Source organism: Mycteria americana, chromosome 25 (genome assembly GCF_035582795.1).
Source record: "Mycteria americana isolate JAX WOST 10 ecotype Jacksonville Zoo and Gardens chromosome 25, USCA_MyAme_1.0, whole genome shotgun sequence".
Taxonomy (NCBI): domain Eukaryota; kingdom Metazoa; phylum Chordata; class Aves; order Ciconiiformes; family Ciconiidae; genus Mycteria; species Mycteria americana.
Genome location: NC_134389.1, coordinates 1220692 through 1228157, shown reverse-complemented (window position 1 = coordinate 1228157; position 7466 = coordinate 1220692). Strand labels below are relative to the sequence as shown.

Below are 7466 nucleotides of genomic sequence, written 5' to 3'. Positions count from 1 at the left end.
GGAGTGGGGAGGAACCACAGTGGTGGCGCGTGTCCCGTGAGGCCTGCAGAGGCCAGCAGTGACATCTACCCTGGACAGCTGGGTTACGGCATGGGGGCAAAGCTGGAGAAGCGGGCGAGGCGTGATGGCAGAGGGGTGGAGATGAGTCACGCTCACTGTAGCAAAAGTTGACTGTCTGAAGCCCCCGGTGCAGTTTGCAGGGTCTCTTACTGCACGATGGAACGTGCCAATTTATTTAATAACATTTTGCCTCCCAACTGGACTTGTTATTCTCCACGTCCTGTTTTCGGTGGCCAGGTCCTACGGAGCACCCCAGAGGTGGCTGTAGGCCAATGCCAGATGGCACGGCGCTGGTAGCAGCGGGAGAGCTTTGTCATGCCCTTTGAATCAAGACTCGTGCTGGTCAGGGCCCGCTCTCTTCCCAAATGGCCTCCTTGCAGGACTGTCAGGACAGCCCAGCACTGACAGTTATGTGCTATTTTCACCAAACTCAGATCTCTGATACTCTGAGTACAGTTTGTCTTGGGATTGTGTTTGGGGTTTTATCAAGGGGTTTACGTGCCAAAAGACTTATCGTTAGGTGCCTGATGGGAATTTTAAAAGTGGATGGAGAAGATGCTTCACTCCCACTGAAATCCCATTTCAGAGTCTGTATCATGCCTTAGCTATACACTTCCTGCAGCCGTATGCCAAGTCACTGGTGTAAGATTCCCTGTTGTCACATACGAATTTTTAAACTGATACACAGCATCCGAAAGTTTGCCACCGGCAGGATTTCGGCTGTCACCTAAGTTGTCTTTATTAAAGCAGCCGCCTGCCATTGTCATGACACGGCGTGTATCCACAGCGTGGTCTGATGACATAAAACTTGTTTTCATCCAGTTGCATGTTGCCAGCAGCGAGCCCAGGGTGGTGGAGTGTGGTCTGGGTGCCGGCACTGCGCAGAGGAGATGCCGCCTTCAGAGGGATGGCTGCCTGAGCAGCAGTCGGGCTGATGCCGCTGGCGTGCTTTGTATTACTGTTCTGGCTCTGGCGTGCCTTCTTTGGGCACATCTTGCAGAGATCAAAGGAAAGGGCAGTGGGTCACTCTTACTGGTTTCTTCTGATCCTGACAAACTCTTGTTCGGAGGTTCCCAATAAACAGCCCTTCCCACTCTCCCATCAGCAGGTAATCAATTTATCCAGGCGGTGTAAAAGGGCCTTTGAAAAAAATATAAAAAGCGTTCGACATCATAAATCTCTGTGGCATTTCTAAGTCTGTTCTCATCCTGGGGGGAGTGTGCAGGGCTCCTTGCTGGAAGGGGCCATCCCTTTCTCACATGAACCACAAAGACGAGGAAATGCAATGGCCAAGCAGCCCTGGGGGTGGCCAAGGAGGATCTTCAGCCACTTGGGAGCCCTCCAGGCGATGGCCTGGATTTCCACGGGCGCTGATGGCCCTTTGCACCGCTCACCCAGCAGAGCTGGGCTCGCTTGCCACACAAACGAACATCCCTGGCTGTTGTGCCTTGTGCAGGGAAGCTGCCTTGTAGCTGCACCAGATAAAGCACCTGCACACACGTCCCAGGGAGGAGGAATTCAGCTCAAGGTGAAATCCTCGGGCTGTTTTGGAAAACACGAGGGGCGTAGCTGGTTGAGCAAGCCTGCAGGCAGTAGTACGACAGTGACTCACGTTTGTAAAGGATGTGACCAGTGATTCAGATCTGGAAACATCAACGATTTATACGGAAGGAAGGGAGATAGGAGGGAGTCCAGCTCCAATTTCCGTGCTTGAAACAGGCAGTCACACTCCCAGCAGTGGAACTGACCCCCGGACATTGCTCACACTGGATTTACTGGGCTGGGGAAGGTGGCTGGGAGGGTTGGCGGCGATTGTGGCCTCCCTGAGCCACGTTTGCACCGGTGTGGCACGTGAAGTTGTCTGTACAGCTGTGCAGCTCCCCCATCCTGTCCCCGTCCCCATCCCCGTCCCCATCCCAGCTGCGGCGAGCCCTGATTGTCCGGTGATTTGCATTCATGGTTACCACAGTAAATATGGCCTTGTGCCCACAGACGCAAACGGGCCCCAATGAAATCAGTGGATCTTGCATACCGGAATAACTAATGGAAGAATTTAGTCTTTTATTAGCTGGTAATTAACTCAGTGCATAGTTTAACAACCTTTGTGTAGACTGTATTCTGGGATGATTTGTTTTCCCAGTTTGTATTTTCAGTAATGGTGTATTTTTTATTGTGCTTGCAGGATATATCAAAAGTACCTAATAAATAACACCGCAGGAAAAAGCAACTTGCAGCCCAGAGCTGGGAGCAACCACCTGCCCTGAGCAGGAAAGACAGAACCAGAAATGTTTAGATTATAATGTTACAGAACTACGGCAATCACTTCTTTAGTACCTTCTTGCGGTAGCTCTGAAGAGTCCATGTCAGGATGTGATTTTCCTGCTGTGGGTATCGCCAAGCGACTTCGGTCCTGCTGCTCGGTGCTGTACATTGGGAGGTGCAGCACAGAATTTCCAACAGCCCCTGCCATGCTCCAGGACTCCTCCGTGCTACACAAACTGGCCCAAAGTCTCCACCTTTTGCTTCGTAAGGCTGTAGTCTGAAAAACTGGTTCCACAAAGGCTCTCTGTGCTACTCTGCCGGCGCAAAGGGCTTTGAATCTGGGTACAAGGAGACTCTTGCAGTGGCAGGGCAATGCGGGAGGCTCTCCACAGAAGTGTGGGTCCTGGTTGCGGGTGCAGGACTGCTCCATGCACCTGCTGGCATGACGGACTGTAAGCAGGGCAGGCAGTGGAGAAGGGAGCCCTGGGTGGGTGTGCCATCCTTTGCAGGGGGGATGCGAGCCTGGGGCTGAGTTCCCATGCCACGTTTCACACGCAGCTGACTAGCTTTTCTCTAAGGGAGCAGGGGACAATGGACTTGCAAGGAATTGCTAATATCACGGCTTTGAATTTTGTTACACGGAGCACAAAAATAGCATTGTTTTTAAAAGAGGGGGGAGGGTGTAAGAGGGAGGGAAAAGACCTTGAAAACGTGGGCAAAATGGAAAGAGAACCTCTCTCTAAAGTTATGTTTATGTCCTCCTGCTTACTGTCCTCAAACATCCTATTTGCTCTGTTCAGCCCTGATGTTGCAGTTTTGCTCCCCGATGATGTGTTGATTCATAATAAACAGTTACCAAAATATCTTCTTGCTGCAAAAGCAGAACAACAAACACTCTCAGTTTATTTATGTATTTAACATCCCCCCCCCCCCGCATAATTTTGCCTCTGGATATCAAGTGCGAAACTGCTGCTTAGGAGATGAATTGAGTTTAATTAGGACATGTGTTTTTCCTTGTCTCTGAAGATAATTACAGCACTATTGTCTGGGAAAGGGGTCTGCTTGATGGGAAAATTTACCCCTCTGGAAAGGACCAGGCCAGGGGACTGCCATGACTCAGCTCTCCTCTCTTCTCTACAAGACTCTTTCAGTGTCTGGTGGCTCAGGTTGGCAGCCAGATCTGAGAGTCACCTGCTGTAGAGTGACTCACTCAAGGCTCTGCCCCATTCCCTACAACTTAAAATTTACTGTATGGGGCAGGGAGAGGATGGGAAAGACAGGAGAGAGAGAGGCTCCTGTCCAGAGAAGCACTCAACAGGGATGTAATTCTGAGCAGGTCAGGCTGCGTCCGTGTCCTGATGAAGTTCCTTAAATCCTACAGGGGCTTCCAGCAGGGCAGAACCATAACTGGAGGCAGAGCTGGAGCTGGAGCCAGAGCTGGAACCTATCTCTGGCCCATGGCCTGCAGGAGGAGATCCTAGACCTTCACAGAGTTTGAGTCAAGCTCATCTGGAGATCAGGTTGGCTTAGGCTAGACATGAGCTAGGGTGTAGGCAAACAAATTTGGGCCACTGGGAACTTGGGGTCATGGGCAAGTTTGAAGTTGAGCTAAGACAACAGTAACAAGAGTTGGTAGAAGGGCTAGGAGTAGACTCAAGATCTCTAGAGACACAGTCCAGAGCTCTGTCCACTCCTGGTGTAGTATTTCCCATGTGAAGGTAAAGTCTCCTGAGACCAGCCTAACTGCACAGTACATTCAAGACTGTCCCAGTGTAGATCTAACCAGTATGAACCTCCTGCTACACCATTGCACCTACTGCATTCCTACCTGATGGCCATTCTCGGTGACTCTCCTTTCACTGGTGCTTTAAAGCAGTTGCAGATTTAGCATCCCCTCTCCCTTGACCCTGCCGCGCTGCTGGTCTGATGTAAAGTAGCCTCCAAGTAACAGAGAAACAGGATACAGAAACCTGTATTTCCCCTGCAGGTTGTATTAGTTATAGACTTGGAAGTTTGGGTTTGGGGTTGGTTTTTTTTTTCCTTAAATGAAATGCCTCATCTATGTCTTCCTACTGCAATGTGTTTTCCCTTTCTGCCTTGACTTTCCTCCCAGAGGTCCAGTTTTATTTAACATCTCTAATTTAATGATGTGGAAGGGGGAGGAAACCAGCCTGCTAATGAAATTTGCAGAGAGCTAACAAACTGGCCAGCTCTGCAAACATACCTCAGGACTGAAAAGACAACGCAGGAGGGGGAGGTCAGGAACCAGCGTGGGCTATAAGGTGGGCCTTGGCCTGGGAAATTGTAGGCTAATGATCCCAGGGCAGAAAGGGTCTGTGGGGAGTGGTAAAATGGTAAACACGGGCCTGGTAAGGCTGGAGTTCGCCCAGAGCTTCACACCTTGTGCAGGGCTAGCTCTTCCTGCAGTGCGGGGGCAAACGAGGTAAGCAGCATTCACTGGAGCTGAAACATTAGCAGAGAGAGGAGGAGAGAAACCAACACATCTGCCTGGCTCTGTCAGCCAGCACACAGCCTGAAAAACATGCATCTCGACAGGGGTTTTATGCCCTGACTTACCTCTCCGGGATTGTTCCAGCAACCTTGCCTCTGTGGAGAGTTTCAGCAGAGGGAAGAAACCCCCCGGCCACACTGACGCTGACCTGGGACATGAGCCAGGTTCTGTCCTTGGTGCTGTGTCCTCACCCCCACTCCCAGCGGGACACGGGCCCACAGCATGGGGATGCGCATCTCTGTGGATCCTCACCACACCCCTCAGGTACGGCTTGCACGATCTGGCTGGAGGGATCTGCTCCTTGCCTGACGATGGCTGCGTGCTTTTTCCAACATGAAGAAGAGCGGTCAAGGACACCTGTGGCAGGGTGCCTGAGGGAGACTGCTAGCCAGGCTTGGCTGGCCCCCTCGCCACTACAGGGCTTTGCTCTCTCTCGCTTTGCTCCACATCAACAGGACTTATTTGTGATGCTAAGATAATTCCCAGGGATTCAGGAGCTCATTTCGTTTGATCTGGCTTGTTAATTCCCAAGACAATTGCTGATTAAAGGCCACGTGTCAGAGATCTGGAAACTCACTTGCAGGTTTCTCAGTGGGACACTTTGCATGGGGATTGCAGGGTCCCGGCATCCACGGCTGTCACTGCTCAACATGGTTATGCCGAGGGTGGCAGGCTGCCGTCAGCCGTGTAGGAGAGAGCAGGCGAGGAGGCAAGTAGCAGGGGCAATTGGCGGTCCTCAGGTCCTCACGAGCACTGCAGCGCTCACGAGTGCTCTGTCCCTCACAAGGCTCCCCCAGGGACAAATTTACTGGGTAGAGCTAAGGGGACTCGCCTCTCGTTAGGGCCAGTATCACTTGTGATAGCCAGGGCCACTAACCAGCAGAGCCCCACTGTGGTCAGCACGTAGCAGATAAAACAAGAACAAAATCCTTTATTTCTGAGCTGTCTTAAACTCCTTCAGTTACAAAGAAAGGAAAAGCTGGAAACAAAAAGGATTTTTTATTTCACACCTCTCAAAATGTTTTGATATTTTCTAAATGGAAAGTTTCTCCAGAGTTTTGATACTGAAAAAACAACACCGCCCCCCAACAATTCAGCAAAACATGTTTGCAAAGTGTTTCAGTGCTACCACACTTGCGTTTTTCTCTGAAAAAGCAGCTTTGGTGCAAAAACTTCACTTAGCTCCAGCCTCATCCAGTTTCAGCATCATGCAGAGGTATCACCTCCCTTTCTCTGTAAACTATTATCATCACATCCTCCACATAACAGCAACTCGCACTTTGTATTCCAGCACTTGGGTACAGAAAACAGCAAGGGACATTATTCCATCTGTATTCTCGTGTTATTCCTGCTCCTTGAACAGATTGAAGCTGTGGCCAAAAGAAGAAATTACAAGGCTCTTCCCATTTTGCAAGGAGCCTAGCAATTGCCCAATAAATCTCCATCTGCAGAAGTATTAGTCACCCGTGCCAAGGAAAGAAGCAAGGGTTTGAATGACTGAGACTCTCCCATTTTGCCTCTGTGAGCGCAGGAACAATACAAGCCGAGCCACAAAAAGCCGTGGCTCGGCAGAGTGATAAAGGAACCAGCCTCGCAGAGAGTCTTCCCACCTCCTACCAAGGGCCCTGCTGTTTCCTTTTCAGCTCAGTGATTTTTCCATGAGAAAATGCCCTGGGAAACTGATTCTTCAGTGTGGGGGGACTTTTGTTCATGACGCCCTAAACCAGAGTCATCATACGCCTTTCCTTCCAGATGGGAAAACAGAATCTTGCTAAGACGTCAGAGGAAGGCCCCTGGGAGCTGCTTCTCCCCCCCCCCCCATCCAGTAAGTTACATGGCCTCCAGAAGGCAAATTAATACCCCCACATATACTATGGGCTAAAATTACCTTGAGTGCGACCTGTGCATCCACTGGCATGGCAGAAAGCTCTGAAAGAAAAGACAGAGCAAAATCCAGCGGCTGAAAATTGAAGCAAGTCCAATTTTAGCTGCAGTGTGCACTTAAATAGAAAAAAAAGAAATCCACGGAGGACAGCCCATGTGGGGATATGTGTTTTTAAACAAAGATTGGGTACATTTTTAACATGCACTTTAGCTTAAGCAGAGTTATAAATGAGATGTAGAAACTACTGAGTAAAGTTCTCTGGCTTGTCTCATGCGGCCCAGGGGGGGTTTACAGCTTTGCATGAACCAAAAGCCCCAATTCCCTGTTCATTGCTAAAGTGCACTCACTTTATAGCAGCGCAAAAGTTTGTGAGCGAAAGCCTTACAGAGGTGCCTGGAAACAGGCCGCAGATTGCTGCGGGCTCAGCAGCGGCGAGCCCATGTTACACCACATGGGCTGTCTGAGCCTGGGGTGGGTGGGATGCCAGTCTCCCCAGCAGGACTCAGCCTCTAAGACACGGGCGTGGGAGTTGTTCTTGACGATCTCTAGTTAACAGGAGGGATGCCCATCAGGATGAAGCCCCTCAGCAGCGCCTGCTCTGCTGAGAAAGGATGCTCCAGCTCCAGCATCTTTCTCTCACCCCACTCTGTGCCTCCGCAGGACCCACGGTAGCAACTGAGCTCGCTGGGGAGAGCATTGGCTCCGAGCTGTGGTACTAACGCAAGGGCTCCTGCTCTGTCGAGTCAT

The 7466-nt window shown here is 50.6% G+C and overlaps 1 long non-coding RNA gene across 1 annotated transcript in view; it reads left to right on the top strand.

Moving 5' to 3' along the window:
- LOC142420892 (uncharacterized) overlaps nt 1–3813 on the top strand; it is a 71114-nt gene extending 67301 nt beyond the window's left edge. Inside the window, exon 6 of the long non-coding RNA XR_012778805.1 lies at nt 3704–3813. This is a non-coding gene — a long non-coding RNA (uncharacterized LOC142420892). The remainder of the gene's footprint in view (nt 1–3703) is intronic.
- The last annotated feature ends 3653 nt before the right edge of the window (nt 3814–7466 follow it).